Source organism: Manis pentadactyla, chromosome 14 (genome assembly GCF_030020395.1).
Source record: "Manis pentadactyla isolate mManPen7 chromosome 14, mManPen7.hap1, whole genome shotgun sequence".
Taxonomy (NCBI): Eukaryota; Metazoa; Chordata; class Mammalia; order Pholidota; family Manidae; genus Manis; species Manis pentadactyla.
Window position 1 is genome coordinate 937,839 of NC_080032.1, and position 27,142 is coordinate 964,980.

The window sequence follows — 27,142 nt, forward strand, 5'->3', positions numbered from 1 at the left end:
GGCAGCGAGGAGGGAGAGACAGTGCAGGCCTGGGAAAGGGCCCCCTGGGTTTACGTCCCTGTGTCAGTGGGCCGGGTGCCTGATCCTTTTAAAACCTCGGTTTCCTGGGCTCTAAAACGCAGGTACTGACATCAGCTCCACAGGCCATCGTGGGGATGCAGTGCAAGCATGAGACCGGGCCTGGGATGGCGTCTGCAGGAGCCCTACGGCCATTGCTAGTGGCCCTTTTTCACGTCTCTGAAACTCTTAGAGAACTAGCTGATATCAATGGCCACTCGGAAAGGAAGAACAGATTTCTAAATCAGCATGATTCAAAGAATTTTCTTCCAGCAACAGTTGTTCAATGCAAGAAGCCTTAGGATTTCTTTTAAAAGAGGATTCCACATTGTCAGGCTTGAAGGGTGGTTCCTGAGAAAGAAAAGACCTAGATCATTCAAGTTCCCCCTGGAGCCCCAATACCTTGATTCTGTGACTCCTCAAATCTGCCTAATTAAATTGTCTGGTAATCCTGCTCCTTGACACCCCCACCCCCTGCCTCGGTCCCCACTGGGCCTCGCAGCTACTGCACGCACACGCTCGCTTCGTGCAGGAGGTGACTTGGGCTGCCTGTTTGCAGATTCCCCGCCCCTCCACAATATGCTGCCCAGACAGACGGCCGGGTCCGCGGCCGCCCCCTTTGTGCGAGGGCCAACTGGTAACAGGCAGTTGGAATGTCTTCTGAGCAGACAAAAGGCCCGCTCAAGTGTGCAACTATCTGGGGGCGGCCGCCACTCCCTTGGCCGGTGGTTAGGGGCCGCACTGCCTGGACCCAGCTGCTGAGTCCGTGCAGAAGAATAGAGCGGGCATGCGGACCGGACAAAAGCAGTCAGCCCTGGGCCCCTGGCCACCCCGCCATGCGGGGCATCCCCAGCATATGGGTCCCCAGGGCCTTCCCTCATTTAACAATCATGACTTCCCTCTTGGGGAGACAACAAAATTTGGGGACGTTAAATGGGCCGTGTGACTAAATTAAATTCCCAAGGCAGCCAGCACCAAGATGTTAATTGGCTTGGTGCAGGGTTCTTCCCCTCCGTGACACAGACTGGCTCATTTTCCAGATGAGTAATTATTAATTGGAGCCATGAATAGAAAGAGATGGGATGGACCTGTCGGCGCCCGCTTAGTAAATGTTGAGGCTTTGTTACTTGCGGGCACCGTAGAGGGGCCCTGGCTGGTGGGGGCGTGCAGGCTGCGCTGGTACGGCTTTTCCATGGCAAAGCAGGTTCGGTGGAGACGCTGTTTACCGCGGACTGTCACCATCAGACAAGGTGGACGGAGGGGGGACGCGGGCGGGGGTGTCGGGCCAGAGACACAGCCTCCCGGGCCTCGACAGATTCAGCCTTTGGAGTTTGCTGGGGAGTCTGTGTGTAGAGAACAGAGAGTGATTCTGCTATACTTTTAACCTGTGTCCCACTGTAAGACCACGCCTCTGACATTATGCATGCTTATTATAAATTCAGCAGTTACCTTGTGAACGACCTTGTGACACTATGTTTGATATAAGTATTTCTTTGTTAAATGCAAACGATTAAAATAGACTGAACTTTGTGGTAACCCATTTTCCCCGCCAAGCACACAGGAAAGTGGGACGTGGACCCCCATCCAGCCGCCACGTCCACCCCAGAGTCGCACCTGCCCCCGGCCCCCGCAGTCGCCCCCTCTGCCGGCTGTCCGCCCGCCCACACTGCCGTCACCACTGTTCCCCCGAGCGCGTGTGCACGAGCTCGCGGACCAGCACCCGCTGTGTTCGTGGGGACCCACAGGGAAGGCACACTGCCTCCGAAGAGCACCGCCCCCCGGGCTTGGAGGAGCGCGTGCTCCTGCGGCCAGGCGCTCTCACGGTGCGACATCCGCCTCCGAAGAAGGCGCTCTGGCCCCTTCCGGTCCAGCCAGGTCCCCCCAGCTCACCCCCAGTCCCACCCCACGGGCAATAACTACTGATTCTTTTCCTACCAGAGTCACAACCCTTTTTGCTATTTATGTTCTAATATTCCTAGAACCTGAATAAATAGAAATGGTCCAGGGCTCTCGCAGCTCCTATGAGGCTCAAAGAACTACCAAACTGTTCTTAAAAGAAAAATCATCAGTGCACCCTGTCCCAGGTCTAAGGGGGCAGAGCGCAAATTCCAAAACTAAGCTGGTTTTAAGCCCCTGGTTATAAGAAGCCGTTTTCTTTTCTGCAAACTGGGAACATTGAAGCCTGGCTGATGGGGCCGTTTTTAGGGGCCACTTCAGAACAGGCCATTGTCGGAATATATACTTGTTTTAGAAAACACAGAGCTCTTGGGATCTTTTGAATCAGAATACAACTCCCAAAAACAAAATTAGGAATTGATGTGAGTCCCAATTTTTTCAGGCAAAAATCATCACTGGATACTAAAATGGGTGGACGCTGGAGGAGTATGAGGATATTTACATAGCCCCCAAGTATTTCCTCACAAGGTACTTATTCATTTCACAAACCAAATACAGGAACTCAACAGAGAGACCAGGCAGGCATCACATTAACCCAGTAACGGAAGTCGGCATCACCGGGGTTGGACAACGGATGCAGGTGCCCTCGGATAGGGCGCACGGAATGGGCCCCGCCCCACCCTGTGGTGTCCTCGCAAAAACACATAACGCGAACCAGTCATGAGCAGGCATCCAAGCACACACACTGAGAGGCATTTTACAAACGAATTTTCTCTTAAAAATGGTCAAGGTCTTGGGAAAAAGGCTGAAAACGGGTGCAGATTAAAGGAGATGAGCTGTGAGCACTGATAGAAACACACGGTCAGAGGCTTTCTTTTGCTATAAAGGGTATTAATTGGAACAAAAGGCATAATCAAATTAAGATACATAGTATTATTATGCAGTATTGTATCAGTGTGTTAGTTTTCTGATTTTATCAACTGCACTGTGGTTGTGCAGAGAAGATAATTGTTATTTTGTAACAGCTTTATTGAGATACAATTCACGAACCATAAAATTTACCCTATTAAAGGGTTCAGTTCAGTGATTCTTACATTCACAGTTGTGGGACCATCACCATTATCTAGTTTGAGAACATTGTCGTTAATACAAAAAGAAAACCGTTGGCAGTCACTTCCTGTGCCTCCCTCCCCAGTCACTGTCAATCACTGATCTGCTTTTGGTCTTTATGGATTTTCCTATTATGGACGTTCCACTAAATTCCAATATGTGGCCTTTTGTGCCTGGCTTCTTTCATTCAGCATAATGTGTTCAAAGTTCATGTTGTAGCACAAATCAGTACTTCACTCCTTTTTATGGCTGAGTAATAGTCTAACGTATGGATATACCACATTTTATTTATCCATTTATCTTAATGGACATTTGAATCACTTCCACCTTTTGGCTACTGTGAATAGTGCTGCTGTGAACATTCATGAATAATTTTTTTGGAATATGTGTTTTCAGTTCTTTTGGGTTTTACCCAGAAATGCAACTGCTGGATCATATTGTAAATCTATTTTATTTAAACTTTTTGAAGAACTGTGGATAAGTTTTCCACAGCAACTACATCGTTTTACTTCCCAGCAGCAATAGATGAAGTTTCTATTTTCTCCACATCCTCAGCAACTTTTTCCTCCTTTTTTTCATGATAGCCATTCTAGTGTAAGTGAAACGGCACCTCCTATGGTTTTAATTTGCGTTCCCCCAATGTCTAATGATGTTGGCATCTTTTCATATGCTTATTGACCATTTGTATATCTTCTCTGTAGAAATGCCTATTCAAGTCTTTTGACCATTTGTTAATTGGATTAAAAATTATTCATATATTCTGGATACTGGACCCTACTTAGATTTATAACTTACAAATATTTTCTCTCATTTTGAGACCTTTTCTTTTTACTCTCTTGATATATGTCCTTTGGTACAAAAGTTTTAAATTTTGATGACATCTAATTTATCTATTTTTTTCTTCTGTTGCCTGTACTTTTGAATCTAAGAATCCATGCCAAATTCAAAGTTATGAAGATTTATACCTATGTTTTCTTCTAAGAGTTTTATAGTTTTACTGCTTACATTTATGTCTTTGATCCATTTTGAATTAATTTATGTATATGGTATGAGATAGGGTCCAACTTCATTTTTTTGCACGTGGACATCCAACTGTCCCAGCACTATTTGTTGAAGAGACTTTTCTTTCCCAATAAATGGTCTCAGCACCCTTGCAGAGAACTGGTCATACATATCTGGGTTAATGATCACACTCTCAGTTCTGTTCCATCAGTCAGTATATCCATCCTTATACCAGTGCCCCACTGTTTGAATTACTGTGGATTTGAGTAAGTTCTGAAAGTGGAACACGTGAGTGTTCCAACTTTGTTCTTTTTTTCAAGACTGTTTTGGCTATTTGGGGTCCCTTGGAATCCCAGGTTAATTTTAGGATCAGCTTTTTGATATCTGCAAGAAAGGTGGTTCCATTTTGACAGGGTTTGCTTTGAGTCCATAAATCACTGTGGAGAGTACTGCCCTCCCAACAATATTACCTCTTTCAATTCACAAACACCAGATGGCTTTTCACTTACAGAGATGTCTTTCATTTCTTTCAGCAACACTTTGTGTTCAGTGTACAAGTCTCATACCTCCTCAGTTAAATGTATTACTAAGTATTTTACTCTTTTTGGCACTATTGTGAATAAAATTGTTTTAATTTCCTTCTCAGATTGTTTGTTGCTACTGGACAGAAATACAGCTAATTGTGGTGTATCACTGTTATATCCCACATATTCGCTGAGCTTTTTATCAGCCCTAATAAGTTTTCTTACGCTGATTGGTTTTCACATGTTGAACCACCATTGCATTCCTGGGATAAATCTCACTTAGTCACAGTGTATAATCCTTTTGAATATGCTGTTCAACTAGGTTTACTTGTATTTTGTTGAGGATTTTTGCATATACTGCTAGAGATTGAATTTTGTCCCCCGCAAAATTCATATGCTGAAGCCCTAACCCCAGTAGAACCATATTTGGAGAAAGTACCTTTAGGAGGTAATTAAGGTTAAACGAGATCATAAGGGTGGGAGCCTAATCTGGTAGGATGAGTGGTCTTATAAGAAAAGGAAGATCTCCCTCTCTTTCCACTCAGAGAAGCCACGTGAGGACTGCAGTGGGGAAGCGGCGGTCCGCACACCAGGAGGAGGTGCTCGCCAGAAGCCAGCTCCTGCCGGTCCTGTGGCTGTGACCTCCGGCCTCCGGAGCTGTGGTATGACCCACCCTGTCTGCGGCACTTTGTTGTGCAGCCCAAACAGACTAACACACACATTCATAAGGGGTATTATCTGTGCTTTTCTTTCCTCCTGATGTCTTTATCTGGTATCAGAGTAGTAAAGGTGAGCTGATAGAATGCGTTAGGAAAAGTTCTCTTCTATTCCTTAAAAGAGTTTGAGAAGCATTGGCGTAATTCTTCTTTAAATGTGTGGTAGAATTAAACCAGGGACACCCTTTGCTCTGGGACTTTGTAGGGACGCTTTTAATTACTGATTCAGCATAGATATACACATACACATATATGTAGTTCTGCAGAGATTTTTCTATTTCTCCTTGAATCAGTTTTACCAGTTTGTTTCTAGGAAGTTGTACATTTCAACTAGGTAATCTAACTTGGTATATGATTGCTCATAGTACTTCCTTTATAATCCTTTTTATTTCTGTAGTTCAATAGTAATTTCCTGCTTTCATTTCTGATTTTAATAATTTGTCTTCTCTCTTCTTAGTAGTCTAGCTAAAGGATTTGTCAATTTTGTTGATGTTCTTAAAAACCACCTTTTGCTTGATAATTTGCTCTGTCTTGTTCTGTTCTCCACCTTATCTCCATGCTAATCTTTATTACTTCCTTCTTTCTTCTAGCCTTGTGTTAAGCTTGCACTTTTTTTTCTAGTCCCTATGGTAGTTAGGTTATTGGTTTTTCTTTCTTCTTCTTTTAACATAAACATTTACAGCTATAAATTGCCCTCTGAGCACTAATTTTGCTGCATCCTATGGCATGTTGTGTTTGTTTTCACTCATATTAAGGCATTTTTAAAGTTTTCCTAGAGATTTCTTCTCTGACCCCCTGGTTGTTTAAGAGCATTTTGTTTGATTTCCTCATATTTGTGAATTTTCTAGTTTTCCGTCTGCTACTGAATCTAGTTTAATGCCATTCTGGTCAGAGATGATACTTTGTATGATTTCAGTCTTTTTTAATTTACCAAGTCTTGTTTTTTAGCCTAACATATGGTCTATACTGGAAAATGTTACCTGTGCACTTGAGAAGCATGTGTATTCTGTTGTTGAAGTGTTCTGTACATATATCTGCCATATCTAGTGGATTTACAGTGGTGTTCAGGTTCTTTATTTACTTATTGCTCTCCTATATGTTCTATTCATTTTTTGACAATGTGGTATTGAAGTCTCCCACTGTTATTGTAAAGGTGTCTGTTTCTCTTTTTAATTCTCTCAGTGTTTGTCTCACTATGTGGGAATCTGTTGCTGGGTATGTATATGTTTTAAATTGTTTTCTCTCCTTGACAGATTGACCCTATTGTAAATATATTTTCTTCATTTTTTTAACAGTTTTTTATGTAAAGTCTATATTGTCTGAGATGAGTATGGCCACTTCAACTCTCTTTTGGTTATTATTCGCATAGAATATCCTTTTCCATCATTTTACTTTCAACTTTTTTGTGTCTTTGGATCCAAAGGGATTCTCCTGTGGACAGCTTATAGCTGGTTTGACTTTTTGTGCATTCTTCTAATCTGTGCATTTAATTTAAGAGTTTCATGTAATTTATATTTAAATTAATTACTGATAAAGATTTACTTCTGCCATTTTGTGATTTGTTTTCTATGTCTTTTATCTGTTGTGTTCATCAGTTCCTACATTACTACTTTTTTTTGTACTTCATTGACTTTTTTAATAGTGCACTGTTTATTCCTTTCTTATTTCCTTTTCTGTGTATTATTTAGTTATTTTCTTCATGGTTGCCTTGAGGATTACAATTCACTTAAATTGGTAAAAACCTAGATTGAATTAATACCAGCTTAGTTCCAGTAGTATTCAAAACTGTCCTGTGCAGCTCTGTCTGTCCTCCCTTATGTTGTTATTGTCATAAATTATACCTTTATAAATTGTGTGCCCATTAACACAGATTTATAATTATTGTTTAAGGCTTTGGTCTTTAAAATCATATAGAAAAATAGTTACCAACCAAAAATACAATAATGCTGACTTTTGTATTTACCTGTCTGGTTACCTTTACCAGTATTCTTTATTTCTTCGTGTGGCTTTGAGTTTAGTGTCCTTTCATTTCAGTTGAAGATCTCCCTTCAAGCATTTCTTGTAGGGCAGGTCTACTAGAGACAAACTCTACCAAGTTTTACATATCTGGGAATGTCTTAATTTTACCTTCATTTTTAAAAGATAGTTTTGCTGGCTATAGAATTCTTGTTTGATAGGTTTTTTTCTTTCAGCACTTTGATGATATTATCCCACTGCCTGCTGGCCTCCATGGTTTCTGATGAAAAATCAGCTGTTAGTCTTTTTTTTTTTTTCTTTTTTTATTTTTAATAATTATTTTTTATTGAAGGGTAGTTGACACACAGTATTACATTACATGAGTTTCAAGTGTACAACACAGTGGTAGAACATTTATATACATAATTCTAGGTTCCAGCTATCACCCTACCAGGCTGTTACAATATCTTGACTATATTCCTTATGCTATACATTACATCCCGGTTACTAATTTATTTTACCATTGGAAGTCTGTCCTTTTTTTTTTTTTTTTTTTTTTTGTGAGGGCATCTCTCATATTTATTGATCAAATGGTTGTTAACGACAATAAAATTCTGTATAGGGGAGTCAATGCTCAATGCACAATCATTATTCCACCCCAAGCCTAATTTTTGTCAGTCTCCAATCTTCTGAGGCATAACAAACAAGTTTTTACATGTAGAACAAATTCTTACATAATGAATAAGTTAAATAGTGAACAGTACAAGGGCAGTCATCACAGAAACTTTCGGTTTTGCTCATGCATTATGAACTATAAACAGTCGGTTCAAATATGAATACTCATTTGGTTTTTATACTTGATTTATATGTGGATACCACATTTCTCTCTTTATTATTATTATTTTTAATAAAATGCTGAAGTGGTAGGTAGATACAAGATAAAGGTAGAAAACATAGTTTAGTGTTGTAAGAGAGCACATGTAGATGATCAGGTGTGTGCCTGTAGACTATGTGTTAATCCAAGCTAGACCAGGGCAATAAAACATCCACGTATGCAGAAGATTTCTCTCAGAACAGGGGGGGTGAGGTTCTAAGCCTCACCTCTGTTGATCCCCAATTTCTCACCTGATGGCCCCCCTGCGACTGTGCCTGTCTTAGGTTGTTCCTCCCTTGAGGAATCTTACCCGTCTCTGGCTAACCAGTCATCTTCCGGGGCCATACAGGGAAATGTGAAGTTGGTAAGTGAGAGAGAAGCCTTATTGTTTGAAAAAGTTAGCTTTTTACTTCTTTGCATATTTATGCCCTGTGGCTTCTATGCCCAGCATTTGTCTTGAGGTATCTTTACCACTTGGAAGAATTATGATACTCGGTAGATTTGATATGAGGCACGAATTCTATTTAAGGGTTGTAATTAGGAAGGAAGAAGAAAAGCTATAGAAGTAGCAGGCGGAAGAAAACATGGGAAGATTGATTATTTCTTTGATATATCTTCTTGTAGAGTAACTTCAGCATGTATAGGTTTTAAGCTACTACTTAAATTGCACACACACATTAACATAATAGGAGTATAGTTACATAACCAAAGCATATCTGTAATTACCAGCCATCTGCAGTGAAACCAAGAAAACCAGTTAGGCACCTTAGGCATTTGTGAAAACTTATCTATGATATGGTGGATATTGTCCAAATGAACTTGAACAGTCTGAGAGAAATCAGACAAATTAAAACAACCCATTCCTGGGGACTGTTCACATGCCATATGTTCTTTTAACAATAAATAGTTTGTAGTTGTAAGACTTTGGAGCGCTACAATTTGCACTTCTCCAAATTCTTGGTTGAGTTCCAACAGTATAGATCCAGTCCAATTTTGTTGTTTTACTGTATGCACAGGCCAGCTTAGATATCTCCTTCCTCATTCCCATGGCAAGTCCAGGAACTGGTGGGATGAGTGCATCTACAGCTGTAGCAGTGCGTGGATCTTTGTTGGGGTTTTTTGATGATCATCTTCTGGCATGAGTCTTCCAGAGAGTGCAGATGTTGGAAGTTCTTTTTCATATCGTATCTTAGTTCATTTTCGGGGTAGCCCAATTAGGCTTTGATCCTCTGTATAAACACAAACAGACCCTTTGCCTACACTTTTATATGCCCTTTATACCCTTGTGTAGAACTCGTTGGAGGTTACCACACAGGAACTGCCCTTTTTTTTTTTTTTTTTGCTATCACTAATCTACACTTACATGACGAATATTATGTTTACTAGGCTCTCCCCTATACCAGGTCTCCCCTATGAACCCCTTTACAGTCACTGTCCATCAGCATAGCAAAATGTTGTAGAATCACTACTTGCCTTCTCTGTGTTGTACAGCCCTCCCTTTTCTCCTACCCCCCCATGCATGTTAATCTTAATACCCCCCTACTTCTCCCCCCCTTATCCCTCCCTACCCACCCATCCTCCCCAGTCCCTTTCCCTTTGGTACCTGTTAGTCCATTCTTGAGTTCTGTGATTCTGCTGCTGTTTTGTTCCTTTGTTCTTATATTCCACAGATAAGTGAAATCATTTGGTATTTCTCTTTCTCCGCTTGGCTTGTTTCACTGAGCATAATACCCTCCAGCTCCATCCATGTTGCTGCAAATGATTGGATTTGCCCTTTTCTTATAGCTGAGTAGTATTCCATTGTGTATATGTACCACATCTTCTTTATCCATTCATCTATTGATGGACATTTAGGTTGCTTCCAATTCTTGGCTATTGTAAATAGTGCTGCAATAAACATAGGGGTGCATCTGTCTTTCTCAAACTTGATTGCTGCATTCTTAGGGTAAATTCCTAGGAGTGGAATTCCTGGGTCAAATGGTAAGTCTCTTTTGAGCATTTTGATGTACCTCCATACTGCTTTCCACAATGGTTGAACTAACTTACATTCCCACCAGCAGTGTAGGAGGGTTCCCCTTTCTCCACAGCCTCGCCAACATTTGTTGTTGTTTGTCTTTTGGATGGCAGCCATCCTTACTGGTGTGAGGTGATACCTCATTGTAGTTTTAATTTGCATTTCTCTGATAATTAGCGATGTGGAGCATCTTTTCATGTGTCTGTTGGCCATCTGTATTTCTTTTTTGGAGAACTGTCTGTTCAGTTCCTCTGCCCATTTTTTAATTGGGTTATTTGTTTTTTGTTTGTTGAGGCGTGAGAGCTCCTTATATATTCTGGACGTCAAGCCTTTATCGGATGTGTCATTTTCAAATATATTCTCCCATACTGTAGGGATCCTTCTTGTTCTATTGATGGTGTCTTTTGCTGTACAGAAGCTTTTCAGCTTAATATAGTCCCACTTACTCATTTTTGCTGTTGTTTTCCTTGCCCGGGGAGATATGTTCAAGAAGAGGTCACTCATGTTTATGTCTAAGAGGTTTTCGCCTATGTTTTCTTCCAGGAGTTTAATGGTTTCATGGCTTACATTCAGGTCTTTGATCCATTTTGAGTTTACTTTTGTATATGGGGTTAGACAATGGTCCAGTTTCATTCTCCTACATGTAGCTGTCCAGTTTTGCCAGCACCACCTGTTGAAGAGACTGTCATTTCGCCATTGTATGTCCATGGCTCCTTTATCAAATATTAATTGACCATATATGTCTGGGTTAATGTCTGGATTCTCTAGTCTGTTCCATTGGTCTGTGGCTCTGCTCTTGTGCCAGTACCAAATTGTCTTGATTACTATGGCTTTATAGTAGAGCTTGAAGTTGGGGAGTGAGATCCCCCCTACTTTATTCTTCTTTCTCAGGATTGCTTTGGCTATTCGGGGTCTTTGGTGTTTCCATATGAATTTTTGAATTATTTGTTCCAGTTCATTGAAGAATGTTGCTGGTAGTTTCATAGGGATTGCATCAAATCTGTATATTGCTTTGGGCAGGATGGCCATTTTAACGATATTAATTCTTCCTAGCCACGAGCATGGGATGAGTTTCCATCTGTTAGTGTCCCCTTTAATTTCTCTTAAGAGTGACTTGTAGTTTTCAGAGTATAAGTCTTTCACTTCTTTGGTTAGGTTTATTCCTAGGTATTTTATTTTTTTTGATGCAATTGTGAATGGAGTTGTTTTCCTGATTTCTCTCTCTGTTGGTTCATTGTTAGTATATAGGAAAGCCACAGATTTCTGTGTGTTGATTTTGTATCCTGCAACTTTGCTGTATTCCGATATCAGTTCTAGTAGTTTTGGGGTGGAGTCTTTAGGGTTTTTTATGTACAGTATCATGTCATCTGCAAATAGTGACAGTTTAACTTCTTCTTTACCAATCTGGATTCCTTGTATTTCTTTATTTTGTCTGATTGCCGTGGCTAGGACCTCCAGTACTATGTTAAATAACAGTGGAGAGAGTGGGCATCCCTGTCTAGTTCCCGATCTCAGAGGAAATGCTTTCAGCTTCTCGCTGTTCAATATAATGTTGGCTGTGGGTTTATCATAGATGGCCTTTATTATGTTGAGGTACTTGCCCTCTATTCCCATTTTGCTGAGAGTTTTTAACATGAATGGATGTTGAACTTTGTCAAATGCTTTTTCAGCATCTATGGAGATGATCATGTGGTTTTTGTCTTTCTTTTTGTTGATGTGGTGGATGATGTTGATGGACTTTCGAATGTTGTACCATCCTTGCATCCCTGGAATGAATCCCACTTGGTCATGGTGTATGATCCTTTTGATGTATTTTTGAATTCGGTTTGCTAATATTTTGTTGAGTATTTTTGCATCTACGTTCATCAGGGATATTGGTCTGTAGTTTTCTTTTTTGGTGGTGTCTTTGCCTGGTTTTGGTATTAGGGTGATGTTAGCTTCATAGAATGAGTTTGGGAGTATCCCCTCCTCCTCTATTTTTTGGAAGACTTTAAGGAGAATGGGTATTATGTCTTCCCTGTATGTCTGATAAAATTCCGAGGTAAATCCATCTGGCCCGGGGGTTTTGTTCTTTGGTAGTTTTTTGATTACCTCTTCAATTTCATTGCTGGTAATTGGTCTGTTTAGATTTTCTGTTTCTTCCTGGGTCAATCTTGGAAGGTTATATTTTTCTAGGAAGTTGTCCATTTCTCCTAGGTTTCCCAGCTTGTTAGCATATAGGTTTTCATAGTATTCTCCAATAATTCTTTGCATTTCCGTGGGGTCCGTCGTGATTTTTCCTTTCTCGTTTCTGATACTGTTGATTTGTGTTGACTCTCTTTTCTTCTTAATAAGTCTGGCTAGAGGCTTATCTATTTTGTTTATTTTCTCGAAGAACCAGCTCTTGGTTTCATTGATTTTTGCTATTGTTTTATTCTTCTCAATTTTATTTATTTCTTCTCTGATCTTTATTATGTCCCTCCTTCTGCTGACCTTAGGCCTCATCTGTTCTTCTTTTTCCAATTTCGATAATTGTGACATTAGACCATTCATTTGGGATTGCTCTTCCTTTTTTAAATATGCTTGGATTGCTATATACTTTCCTCTTAAGACTGCTTTTGCTGTGTCCCACAGAAGTTGGGGCTTAGTGTTGTTGTTGTCATTTGTTTCCATATATTGCTGGATCTCCATTTTGATTTGGTCATTGATCCATTGATTATTTAGGAGCGTGTTGTTAAGCCTCCATGTGTTCGTGAGCCTCTTTGCTTTCTTTGTACAGTTTATTTCTAGTTTTATGCCTTTGTGGTCTGAAAAGTTGGTTGGTAGGATTTCAATCTTTTGGAATTTTCTGAGGCTCTTTTTGTGGCCTAGTATGTGGTCTATTCTGGAGAATGTTCCATGTGCACTTGAGAAGAATGTATATCCCGCTGCTTTTGGATGTAGAGTTCTATAGATGTCTATTAGGTCCATCTGCTCTACTGTGTTGTTCAGTGTTTCCGTGTCCTTACTTATTTTCTGCCCAGTGGATCTATCCTTTGGGGTGAGTGGTGTGTTGAAGTCTCCTAGAATGAATGCATTGCAGTCTATATCCCCCTTTAGTTCTGTTAGTATTTGTTTCACATATGCTGGTGCTCCTGTGTTGGGTGCATATATATTTAGAATGGTTATATCCTCTTGTTTGACTGAGCCCTTTATCATTATGTAGTGTCCTTCTTTATCTCTTGTTACTTTCTTTGTTTTGAAGTCTATTTTGTCTGATATTAGTACTGCAACCCCTGCTTTCTTCTCACTGTTGTTTGCCTGAAATATGTTTTTCCATCCCTTGACTTTTAGTCTGTACATGTCTTTGGGTTTGAGGTGAGTTTCTTGTAAGCAGCATATAGATGGGTCTTGCTTTTTTATCCATTCTGTTACTCTGTGTCTTTTGATTGGTGCATTCAACCCATTAACATTTAGGGTGACTATTGAAAGATATGTACTTATTGCCATTGCAGGCTTTAAATTCGTGGTTACCAAAGGTTCAAGGTTAGCCTCTTTAGTATCTTACTGCCTAACTTAGCTCGCTTATTGAGCTGTTATATACACTGTCTGGAGATTCTTTTCTTCTCTCCCTTCTTGTTCCTCCTCCTCGATTCTTCATATGTTGGGTGTTTTGTGCTGTGCTCTTTCTAGGAGTGCTCCCATCTAGAGCAGTCCCTGTAAGATGTTCTGTAGAGGTGGTTTGTGGAAAGCAAATTCCCTCAGCTTTTGTTTGTCTGGGAATTGTTTAATCCCACCGTCATATTTGAATGATAGTCGTGCTGGATACAGTATCCTTGGTTCAAGGCCCTTCTGTTTCATTGTATTAAATATATCATGCCATTCTCTTCTGGCCTGTAGGGTTTCTGTTGAGAAATCTGACGTTAGCCTGATGGGTTTCCCTTTATAGGTGACCTTTTTCTCTCTAGCTGCCTTTAACACTCTTTCCTTGTCCTTGATCTTTGCCATTTTAATTATTATGTGTCTTGGTGTTGCCCTTCTTGGATCCTTTCTGTTGGGGGTTCTGTGTATTTCCGTGGTCTGTTTGATTACTTCCTCCCCCAGTGTGGGGAAGTTTTCAGCAATTATTTCTTCTAAGATACTTTCCATCTCTTTGCCTCTCTCTTCTTCTTCTGGGACCCCTATAATACGGATATTGCTCCTTTTAGATTGGTCACACAGTTCTCTTAATATTGTTTCATTCCTGGAGATCCTTTTGTCTCTCTCTATGTCAGCTTCCATGCGTTCCTGTTCTCTGATTTCAATTCCATCAATGGCCTCTTGCATTCTATCCATTCTGCTTATAAACCCTTCCAGAGTTTGTTTCATTTCTGCGATCTCCTTTCTGGCATCTGTGATCTCTTTCCGGACTTCATCCCATCTCTCTTGCGTATTTCTCTGCATCTCTGTCAGCATGTTTATGATTCTTATTTTGAATTCTTTGTCAGGAAGACTGGTTAGGTCTGTCTCCTTCTCTGGTGTTGTCTCTGTGATCTTTGTCTGCCTGTAGCTTTGCCTTTTCATGGTGATAGGAATAGTCTGCAGAACTGGGACGAGTGACGGCTGGAAGGACTTCCTTTCTTGTTGGTTTGTGGCCCTCCTCTCCTGGGAGAACAGCGGCCTCTAGTGGCTTGTGCTGCGCAGCTGCGCGCAGACAGGGTTTCTGCTTCCTGCCCGGCTGCTATGGAGTTAATCTCCGCTGTTGCTGTGGGCGTGGCCTGGCTCGGGCAGCTACTCCAAAATGGTGGAGTCGCGTTGGAGCAGGAGCTGCTGGGAGGCTATTTATCTCCGTAAGGGGCCTCCCTGCTCCCTGCAGCCCAGGGGTTAGGGTGCCCAGAGATCCCGGATTCCCTACCTCTGGATTAAGTGGCCCGCCCTGCCCCTTTAAGACTTCCAAAAAGCACCCGCCAAAACAAAACAACGACCACAAAAAAAAACAAGAAAAAAAAATTTTTTTAATTAAAAAAAAAAAAAAATTTTTTTTAATTAAAAAAAAAAAAGGTGGTCGTTCGTTTTTCTTTATTCTCCGGTGCCAGCCTCAGGCCTCTGCTCACCGGTCTTTCTGCCCTGTTTCCCTAATATTGGGGTCCCTGTCCCTTTAAGACTTCCAAACAGCGCTCGCCAAAACAAAGCAGCAAAAAAGCAAAAAAAAAAAAAAAATGGTCGCGCGCTTTTCTTATGTCCTCTGTCGCCCAGCCTCCAGTGCCTGCTCACTGTTCTTGCTGCCCTGTTTTCCCAGTATCGAGGGCCCTGCACTCTGGCCCGGATGGCTGGGGCTGGGTGTTCGGCAGCCCTGGGCTCCTTCTCCCTCCCGCTCTGCCTGCTCTTCTCCCGCCGGGAGCTGGGGGGAGGGGCGCTCGGCTCCCGCGGGGCCGGGGCTTGTATCTCACCCACTTCGCGAGGCGCTGGGTTCTCTCAGGTGCGGATGTGGTCTGGATATTGTCCTGTGTCCTCTGGTCTTTATTCTAGGAAGGGTTGTCTTTGTTGTATTTTCATAGATATATGTTGTTTTGGTAGGAGATTTCCGCTGCTCTACTCACGCCGCCATCTTCCGCCCCCCTCCAGCTGTTAGTCTTATTGAAGAGCTATGGTAAGTTACAGGATTCAGAGCTGGTCAAGGAAGAAAACAGGACAAAATGGCAGGTTTGTACAATAAGTTTCATTGTTCAGCATTTGGACAGAGTTGCATGAGAGGGGTGGTTCCTAGCAGTGGAAGCCCTTCCAGAGACAGGGGCACAGGGCTACCACCCTGAAGGTGGGGAAGGGAACTTCCAAGAAAGGGAAGCTGGAGGCAGAGCTGACATGTCTAAGTCACATCACAGTAGCAAAGTGTGGAGTCCCTGGGTCAGAGTTCTGAAGGGCAGCAGGAGTTTTGGGGGCTTTTCTAGCCAAAGAGTTTGTCTTATCTTTGGTTAGCAGATGTTGGGTGCCATTTCATGGAGTACAAAGCAGGCAGGCTCTACCTAAATGGTTAAAAGTCTTTTTTATTTAAAACAGGGTTTTGAGTTTGGTGCCGATGGACTTTGAATTAGCAGTCCTTGCCTGCTTGAAGTAAATAACATAGGGGCAATAGACAAAGGCCATCTTTAACCCATTTATATAGCAGGATTCCTTGTAATAATGATTCCCTTCTCTCTTGCCACTTTCAAGATTCTCTTTTTGTCTTTCAATAGTTTGATCATAATATGTCTTGGTATGGATCTCTTTGTATTTACCTTGGAGTTCATTGAGCTTCTTGAATGTGTAATATCTTTTATCAAGTTTGTGATGTTTTCAGCCATTATTTCATCAACTATTCTTTCTGCCCTTTTCTCTCTCAACTCTCCTTCTGGAATTCTCATCATGCATATATTGGTATGCTTGATTGTGTCCCATAGATCTCTTAGGCTTTTCTTTTCTTTCTTTTTTTTTTGCTCTTCAGAATGGATTACTTCAACTATGTTGTCTTCCAGCTCAGTAATTTTTTTCAACTTGTTCAAATGTGCTACTGAAACTCTAGTTAATTTTTCATTTGTTATTTTACTTTTTAGCTTCAAAATTTCTATTTGGTTCCTTTTTATAATTTCTATCTCTCTATTGGTGTTATATACTTTCTGAGATATCATCCTCCTGGTTTCCTTTAGTTCTTTATCCAAGTCTTCCTTTAGCAATTTGAGCTAAAAGACAGTTGACTTAAAGTCTTTGTCTAATACTTCCAAAGTCTGTTCTTCCTCAGGTATAGCTCTATTAATTTCTGAATTTTTCCTGTAATGGGTCACACTTTTCATTTCTTTCCATGTCTCATAATTTTTTCTTGAAAACAGAACATTTTCATACTACATAGTAACACTGTAGACTATATTCTTCCCTCTCCAGTGTGTTTGTCGCTTGCTGTGGATTGTACTTTTGTTCTCTTAGTGACTTTTCTCGAATATTTTCTCCAAAGACTCTATTTGTTGCCATGTGATGGCCAAAGTCTCTGTTCCTGTAGCTTAGTGTTCAGCTGCTGGTTTGACAGACATGTCCTTAAATGCTGTGCTTCAGTGACCCTTTCCTTGGTTTGGTCAGAGCTGAAGAACACAATAACTAAAGTGAAAAATACAGCAGAGGAAATGAGCAGTGGGCTTCAGGAGGCAAAGAAAGGATCAGCAACTGGAAGGTAGGGTAGCAAAGAGTGGCCAGATGAGGAACAGAGAGAAAGAAGAATTCCTAAGGATGAGAAATGCTAGAGAGCTGTGTGATAACTCTGAATGAAACAATATTCACAGAGTAGGGGTCCCAGAAGGAAAAGAGAGAGACAAAGGGGTAGGAAATCTATTTGAAGAAATAATAGCTGACCCAATCTGGGGGAGGAAAGAGACATCCAGGTCCTGGAAGCACAGAGAGCCCCTAACAAGATAAACCCCAGGAGGACAACACCAGACACATAGTAAACCTGTTGCATATTTATATACTAATTTCAAAGTATCAGAAAGAGAAGTCAAGAAAACAATTGCATCAAAAAGAATAAAATACCTAGGAATAAACTTAACTGAGAAGATGAAAGACCTGTACTCTGAAAACTATAAGACACTGATAAAAGAAACTGAAGAAGACATAAATAAATGGAAAGCTACCACATGCTCATGGACAGGAAGAACTGATGTTATCAAAATGGCCATCCTGCCCAAAGATTCAATGCAATTCCCATCAAAATAGCAATTTTTCAATAAATTAGAGCAAATAGTCCTAAAATTTATATGGAACCCCAAAAGACTCAAGATAGCAAAAGCAATCTGGAGAAAAAATACAAATCTGGAGGTATCACGCTCCCTCACTTCCAGCTCTACCACAAAACTACAGTGATTAAGACAACATGGAACTGGCACAAGATTATGTGGATCAATGGAACAAAATAGAGAGTCCTGAAATAAACCCACACATATATGGTCAATTAATATATGGTAAAGGAGGCAAGAATATACAATGGGGAAAAGACAGTCTCTTCAATAAATGGTGTTGGGAAAACCGAACAACTACAGGCAAGGGAATGAAACTGGGCCACTGTCTCATACCACACACAAAAATAAACTCTAAATGGGTTAAACATCTAAATGTAAGACATAAAATCATAAAACTCTTAGAAGAAAACATGGGCAGAAATCTCTTGAACATCAGCACAAATAATTTTTTTCTGGATATGTCTTCCCAGGCAAGGGAAACAAAATAAAAAATGAACAAGTAGGACAAAATTAAAACTAAAAAGCTTCTGCACAGCAAAGCAAATCAATAAAACAAGCAGGCAACCTACTGAATGGGAGAAACATTCACAAACAATATATCTGAAAAAAGGCTAATATCCAAAATATATAAAGAACTCACACCAAAAAAATTAATATCCCAATTAAAACCTGGGCAGAGGACCTGAATAGACATTTTCCAAAGAAGACATACAAATGGACAACATGAAATGGTGTTCAACATTACTAACCATCAGGGAGATGCAAATAAAAACCACAATGAGATGTCACCTCACCCCAGTCAAAATGACCACTATCCAAAAGACAAGAAACATCAAGTGTTGGTGAGGATATGGAGAAAAGGGAACCTCCCACACTGTTGATGGGAATGAAAATTGGTGCAGTCACTGTGGAAAGCAGTATGGAGGTTCCTCAAAAAACTACAAATAGAAATACCATAGGACCCAGCAATTCCATTTTTGGAAATTTCCCTGCAGATAACAAAACCCCAGATTCAAAAAGACATATGCATTCCTATGTTTATTAACACATTATTTATAATGGCCAAGATATGGAAGCAACCAACATATCTATCAAAGGATGAATGGATAACAAAGATGTGGTACATATACACAATGGAATATTACTCAGCTATAAAAAAGAAAGAAATCTTGCCATTCGAGACAGCATGGATGGACCTAGAGGGTATTATGCTTGGTGAAATAAGCCAGACAGAGAAAGACAAGTACCATATAATCTCACTTATATGCGGAATCTATAAAAAGGTAACAGAAATAGATTTGTAAACATAGAGAAAAGACTCGTGATTACCACAGGGAAGGTCTGGGGTCAGGGGTGAAATAGGTGAAGGGGATAAAGAGACACAAAATCTCAATATAAATCAGTCACAGAGATGAAAGTACAGCACAGAAAATATAGTCAATGGTTCTGTCATAATGTTCTTCCACAGATAATAACTACACTAATTGGGGTGAGCATTTAAGAATGTAGATAACTGCCAAATCACTGTTAAATACTTGAAACCAATATAACATTGTATACTAATTACACTTCAATTAAAAGCAGGTGAAAGGGGACTTGGGGTGATGAACTCAAGCCAGTCCAGTCCTAGCACTCCAGAGGAGGGCCAGGTCCGAACAAGCCACACTTCTGGCCATCCTTAAGATCATCCATGAAGTGACCTGGGCTCCAGGGGAGCCCCGAGCCCCAGCCCAGGCGCACTGACAAGGAGTCTCAAGGCGTAACCCATGTCCCAGGGCTCACAGGCCGAGCTCAGGACATCTTCCAGCCCCAAGGGGCTCCCTCCAGAGTGGCAGCTAAGAGGGTTTGCCTGGAGCCAGAATGGACCCTGGCTCAAGAGCCCGCCATTGGGTACGTTATTTATGCTTTTGTGCCGCAGTTTCCTCAACTTCAAATGAAGATGACAATAGTCTCAGGAATTGAAGAGTGTATGTACCAAAGGGAAGACGCCTAGCACATCCACCTCAACTAAGTGACTACAGTTACCGCTGCCAGTTGTGTGAGACATCCTGGGCTTCCAACACAATCACTGAGAACACACACTCCTGGGCATTATACCCAAAATGCAGAACCTGGACAGAATGGTGAAGGAACAACAGGTAGACCCAGGCTGAGTGCTATTCTACAAAGCAACCGGTTCCGGCTCTTCCCGGGTGACAAGGTCACGAAATACAAAGGCAGGCCGAGGGACTGTTACAGACCGAAAAAGACTGGCAGGGACAACTTAATGCTAAGACGCAATCCAGGGCTGTATCTTGGACCAGAAAGAAAGGTAAAGGGAAGAATTTTGTTGTGGTTGTGTTTCTGCCACACTTGGCACATGGGTGAACTCAGTTTTTGCACAGATCCCGTGGCAGGACTGCATGAACACTGTGACTCTGCAGGAGTGTCTCAGGGGTAGCCTCCCTACAAAGACTGACTGAAGCTGAGCTAGTGGGGGCTGTTCCACACAGTCTACCATGTATAATTCCGTTGCTTAGCTGTTTAGCGGACAGATGGTCCTGAGCACATTTCACACTTCTAACACTCACACAGTCTAATATATTTGCACACAAGCCTGTTTATCCAACAGATTTTGAATTAGATCTGGATTTCCCAGTCACGTTGTCAAGCACGAGAACGCAAAGGGCTGAGTCCCAGGTTCAGGCCCTCCGGGTGTGCCTGTTCTGGTGGGAGAGGCGGAAGGACACCTTAAAGGCGAAAGCAACCCGAGGACTGCGCACTGATTCGCAAGAGGAGAACGGACATTCAAAGGAGGGCAAGGAATCTGTGAGAACAGAGATAGAAATGGCAGGAGGAAGACGATCAGAGAGGCCCCATTTCAGACTGCGTTGCATGTGTCTTCTGGGATGAGTTTGACTTTCTGTGAAGGTGAGACTACAGCAGGGGGCGTCCATGCTGGGACAGTGAGAGCACCGCCGTCTGTGACAGCAAAGACTGGAAGCACGGGGCAGGTAAGCCACGTGCGTGCCTCGGAACGCCACACAGCCGTCAAGGGGCTGCTCTGTTCTCTGGAAGTCACAGGTGCGGCTACTGGGGGGCAAGGGGGGCCTGCTGGGAGCGGGACACGCTCCAGATCGGGAGGGGGGTGGAGACGCAGGTGTGAACACCCGGGGAACGTCATCCAGCCCCTCACTTAAGGTCTGTGCACGTTACACGTGTAAGGTATAGCTCAGGTTTTTAAAAGCTTAAAGTATTCTCTTCATACACTGATAAGGAATTACTTTGGGGCGTACTGTTACATAAAAAGCGTATCCAGAACAACGTATACGGAAGGCAACCTTTGCTGGGGGACGGGTTTCAGCAGAGGGACTTAGGCACACATCTACCCTCACCTAGGCCTGGAAGGTCACCGGAAAGAACAGGCGAAACGGGGAGGCGGTCCCGCGGGGAGAGGGTGCCTGGGCAGCTGCGGCCCGGGGCAGGGGGCATGCGCGGGGCGAGGGGCCCCTGAGCTTTGAAAGGCGGGGAACCCTGCAGCGCGCAGGAAGCAGGACCTGCTGCGGCTCTGGCTGCGCGGGGCTCGCTCTGTCACGTGAGGCCGGCAGCGTGGCGGGGCGACACCCACGCAGTGAGACCCGCTCGGCAGGGAGTCTGCACTGGGGGCCGCTCTCACGTCGTGTTTTTCTCCATAAACTCAGCACAACCGAGTCCCGTGTCAGATCCTACAGCTCAGCTTCGTAACGGACTTTAAATCCACGTTCCCATCACTGTGTGAGTAGGCGTTTACCAGCGAGTATGCAGACGCGCCGGGAGGTCAGGGGCCGTGCGGAGGAAAACCCTGTGCGGTGGCTCTTGTTCTGGAAGGAGCCCCCGACGCCCGGGGCCCCGGGAGCGTCCGTCTCCCGGTAACGTGCTGCCGCCTAGTGTCCGTCCCCCCAACAAGCGCGGTCTCAGACATGGGTCCCCAGAAAGGAGTAAGGTTGAGGACGAGCCATTTTATTATGATTGAAAAAGATACTAGGAACTAGTCTATACATATGCATAGGTGCTTATACACATGTATTCATATACATATAAAATGCCTCTAGAGAATACACACAAGCTGTTAACAGAAGTTCCTCCAGGAAGGGGAACTGGGTGGCTGGGAAAATTATCCCTGTATATTATTTTGTGGCTTTTAAATTTTGAGCCATAAAACATATTGCTAATTGAAAACATGAAGTAAAGTTTAAAAGAAAAACTGTTGATTCACTGTTCCCGGTATGTTGCCGGGGGGGCCATCTTTTCTTCTCCATTCACTGACTCCTGTACTCACTGGCTGAATGCTCACGGTGCTGAGCCCTGCCGGGAGGAACAGGATGAAGAAGCAAACACACTCCTGCCCTCCCGGGTTCACATTCTTCCGAGAGGACGGCCGTGGGCAGCGGGTGCTGAGGGGGGCAGAGCCCCGTGAAGCAGGTCCCGGGACGGCTGCCTACGGAGCAGGGGCCCAGCCAGGAGCCCTCATTCACCAGTCGCCGCAGACCGACGCTGGTGTCATTCCAGTACGTTAGCTCTATCCCGGTGAACGTGCCACTCCACAAGTGTGAGCTAATAGAAGAGAATCTTACTCTGTTCACCTAAGAGCTGAAACACACACATTCTTCCCATATGCGCACGGTAAATTTCCATAAAGTAGCCACCGATGGGGTGGCAATGCTAGTCTCAGTAAATCGCAAAGAACGGGAGTTGCAAAGATTATATCCCTGGACCACAACACAAGCAAGCGGGAACTTACTAAGTAAAAGGCTAATTTAAAAATTAAGTCAAAAATTTTAAAAGGGATTTGTAAATAACTTACGGCACGGAGAAACATTATATACTGGAATTAGAAAATGTTTGAAACTGAAGGTGAAAGAGAGGCTCTAACTACAAATACTAAGATATGGATAAAGCTACGCCAATAAAGTTGCAAACGGGTGAAATGAGCAAAGTTCATTAGAAATATATCAAAATTGACTGAAAATGAAATGTAAACTTGAACAATTAGAAATGGAATAAGCAGTTTAAAATGTTTCACATAGAAAACAAGCACATTCCCTCAAACACACAAGTAATGAAAAATTCAAAACTTACACAAACACTTTTAGAAGATTTAAAAAACAAAATTTCCAACTCCCTTTGTGAGGCTAATATAACCTTGATAGTATATGCAAACAAATCCAACAAAAGAAAGGAAATTTGAAGCTAACCTCTCTCATGAACACAGAAACAAAAGGGCCTAAACACCAAGTTGGCAAATCAAACCCAGCAGCATATGAAAAAATGTGCTTTCTGTTGGGAATCAGGAACAATTCAACATTAGAATTCAGTTTATCATATTTATAATAATTCATGGAGGAAGATCATATGATCATCTCAATAGATGAATAAAATGCACACAATAAAATTCAACATTCATTAATGATTTGTTAAAACTACTAAAACTAGAAATAGAAGAAACTTTTCTTTCTCTGATAAAGGGCATCTTCCACGCGAAGGTATCTGATTTGATATTATCATCAAAATGACCAATGAGCAGTGAGTGTCTTAGGTCAAATTTACCCAAAACAAATGCTGAGAAAGGACTTGAAAGCAAGTAGTTTATTGGCGAGGTGACCCCAGGACACCACAGTAGAGGGGGAAGTGAGACCGGGAAGGGAAGAAAGGGGCACCACTCTAGGCAGTTGGGGCTCAATTCCACCACAGAACATGCAGGGTGTTGTCCCACCGGAGGGGGAGGGGGGCAAGGCAAGATCACAGGTGCCACTGAGGGCCGAGGGTGGCTCCCATGAGCAGCATTACCTCCCTGGCACCTGCTGGGAGGCTCTGGCTGAAAGCTGTCCCGAGGAGAATCCCGGAGGGCTAAGTGGCCTGGACACAGCCAGGAGGACACCAATGCATCTGTTCCCAGGGCGCTGGGGGGTCCACATGCCGCTGCTTCACATAACGGACAGAATGCAGCTGTCCTGGACCGGTGTGAGTGGGTGGGCAAATGGGAGCAGGTACTGGCATGGCAGTGGGCTTCCTCCCCTCGTCCATAGTCACAGTGGGTAAAGTGAGGCACTTTAGCGACTTAATTACTTCTAAAACTTTCGCCGCACAAAAAGCCGGGCCAGTCCCTCTCCCTCCGCTGTCAGAGCCCTGACGCACATTTTCAGCTACAGCCCACGTCCAGTCATCCACTCCTAATCCTGCATTTCCGGGGCAGGTGCCTGCTGGCTCCAATGTCTTCCAAGGCAGAATGGAGCTGCGGCCTCTGGGGGCCTGAGATAACCTCAGAAGCACGCAGCGCATCAGCCACCCCTTCAGCAAATACTTGCCGAGCACTGTCTTGCTCTGGGTTTCCCCAGAGGCATTCTGAGACCAGAGACTAGATGCCCGTAGTTTATGTGGGAGAGGGGGCCAAGGAAAGGGACAGCCCACCCAAGGGGCCGAGCATGACTGAGCTGGTTACCGCCATGGGCAACTGAAGCTCGGTCCTGCCCCCACGGAGCAGGGAAGACGAGGCACTCCCACCCAGTCAGTCACGGGGTTGACCTCCCTAAACTTCCAAGCTGCACCTGCCCCAGGGCTTCCAGGGGAAGTTCAGGCCAGCCCTAAAGAGGGCAACAAGGGCTGCTGGACGCAGTAGCATTCGCGGGAACTGCCCGCCACTGCTGGAGGGCTGAGAGGATATGGACACCACGGTGTCTGCCACGGGCACCTGCCACACCCAGAGTGCCAGGTGCCTGGCATGCAGCTATCGCTGGGACAAGCCACTTCCCTGCTTTCGTGGAGCTTACCTTCAGTAGTGGGACAGAGAATATGCCACTGAACAAATCAACAAATAATGATGGGTGTGATAAATGTTATGAAGTAAATACCAGAAAGGGTGGAGAAAATGCAGAACCACTGTAGACACTAAAGAGGTGACATTTGAGCTGAGTCTTAAAGGATGAGAAAGAATCTAGGTCTCAGTCCATTCAGTCTGCTGTGAACTGGATGGCTTATAAATAACAAACATTTCCCTCTCACAGTTCTGGAGGCTGGGAAGTCCACCATCACGGTGCTGGCAGGTTCAGCGTGCGGCCAGTAACAGCTTCTCAGGGCACCGTCTTTGCACTGGAACCTCATGGCAGAAGGGACAAGGGATCTGTCGGGAGCCTCTTTCATAAGGGCACTGACCCCATTCACCTCCCGGAGGCCCCACCTCCCCATACCATCACCTTGAGGGTTAGGAGTTGAACATAGGAATTTGTGGTTGACACAAACATTCAGGCCACAGCACCTCACTAAGAAAAGCCCCTGGGGGAGAGCTTTCCCAGCAGTAAACAGCACATGCAAAAGCCCATGTCAGTAAAACTGACACATTCTAGAAACTGTAGGAGTGAAATAGGGTAAGAGAGAGATTGTGAGTGAGGTAGACAGAAGCAGGGCCATCACTGTTCCATGAATTTTTGAATATATTCAAAATACTGAAATAAAAGCAAATTAACATTGTATGGGAGATAGAATTTTATAACGATTGGAAATGATCCTAAGGCTTGGAGACTCGATGGTAAAAACCTGGGGGAACTTCCGAATATTACTATGAGCACGTCAACGAGCACAGGGTCCAAGGAGCAATTCAGTCACACATGTTCTGTATTTAAAATAAAATGTAGGGAAACACATGTCCTTCACCACAGCAGTTCCTCTTATACAAATTTTCCTGCAAATAGACCCACTCGTGCACGTAGCCCTTGGGATCCTGTAGCATTATTCATAACAGCAAACGTCTGGAACACAGGGCGGAATGGGCTACGTGGGGCATGAACAACCACACCACCACTTTGTCGTGGAAACCTTAGCGGCTGGACCTGGTAAAGGAGGGCAACATCCACACAGGTGCTCCCAAGGACGTGCCCGTGTGCTGTGGGGAAAGGGAAGTTCCCGTGGCTAGGACCCTCCCCTGACCCTAAACTTCAAGATGTAATTGGCCTGCTGCTAGGCTACTGCTCCCGCACCCGTAGGCAATGAGTTGTCACTGACTGAGTCAGACAGAGGCAGAGACAGTGGGTTACAGACCTGCAGGCTGATGGAGGCACAGTAATTCTAAGTGCTGGGCCTACCGCAGGGAGAATAAAGGCAGCTGTGAACCCTTTCACCCTGTCTTGCCAGTGGGTTTCAGCCCCAGGCAAGTTTGCTATGGATTCAATGTGACCAAAGAAATTGACAGCAAAACTTTCTTGGGGTGAAAGGGTTATACCCAACTTTATTTCCAGGTGGCAGGGCAGTCACTAGAATCCTGTTCACTCAGAGTGAGTCTGCATGCAGGAAGCCCGTCTCTGCCTCTGAGCCCCTCTGTCCGCACAGCCATCCCACACAGGTCCTCCGGGCCTTTCTGCTCAGTTGTCCTGCACAGCCATCCTCTGGGCCTCTGTCCTCGGTGCTGCCACCACTCCTGCCTCTGCTCTGCTCTCCTGCAGCCTTGCAGCTGTGCCACCATGTCGCCCAGAGCCCTGGGCGGAGCTCTTTAAATATAGAGTCAACAGCCATGTATTGCCTACACACGTGCAGTGAGCTGGTCAACCAGGGCCAGGTGAAAATCCTGGCCACAGGAGCTCTCATTTTATCCACACACCCCAAGGACGTTCCGCTGCCCTGCCCGGCCCTGCCTGCGTGGCTCCTACCCCACCTCCGGTTACTGGCTCAGCCTTCGGAGTGTGGCCCTTTCCACACGAGCCTAGGCCGCTGTGGGTGTGGCCCACTAACGCCCTCCCGGGGCCGGGCCGGGTGCAGGGCCGGGCAGGGGCTGCCCCCCTGGGCAGCGGGCTCCGCTGCCTGCTCCGCCGTGGTTGGCTTCTTGTGTGTGTCACTGCGGATCAGCTCGGGCTCCCGTGGCCGGGATCCTCACTGAGCTTAAAGCACCTGATGATGTCACCGGCCTGTTGCTAGGCGACCGCTTTACACCCGCAGGCAGTGAGCTTTTACCGCGCTGTACAGAGAGCGCAGCCCAGCGCTCGGGGCGGAGGCGAGACGCCAGTGCGCGGCCTGCCGCCGGGGAGCACACCGGGTAATAAACCCTTTCGCCCCAAGAACGTTCTGCTGTCCTTTCTCCAGTCTCACTGAATCCATAACCAACTTGCCCGGGGCTGAAACCCACTGGCTACACAATTACCTGTTTTTAAAGGTAACCGTAGAGGCGGCGGGACCCAAGGGCAATTTAAGAATGCCACAGGCTGGTCAAGGTCAGGTCGAGGTGGCCACAGGGACCCCGCGGCCAGGCAGGAGGGGCCGGGAGCCCGGGACCCGCCTCCGCGCCGCCCCGCCCA

The 27,142-nt window shown here is 44.0% G+C and overlaps 1 long non-coding RNA gene across 1 annotated transcript; it reads right to left on the minus strand.

Moving 5' to 3' along the window:
* Positions 1 to 27,109, minus strand: LOC130680531 (uncharacterized). The gene is made up of 3 exons (XR_008993554.1): positions 26,989 to 27,109; positions 1,146 to 1,400; positions 1 to 408 (listed from the first exon to the last, which is right to left on the minus strand). It is a non-coding gene; the product is annotated as an uncharacterized LOC130680531 (long non-coding RNA).
* Positions 27,110 to 27,142: the final 33 nt, after the last annotated feature.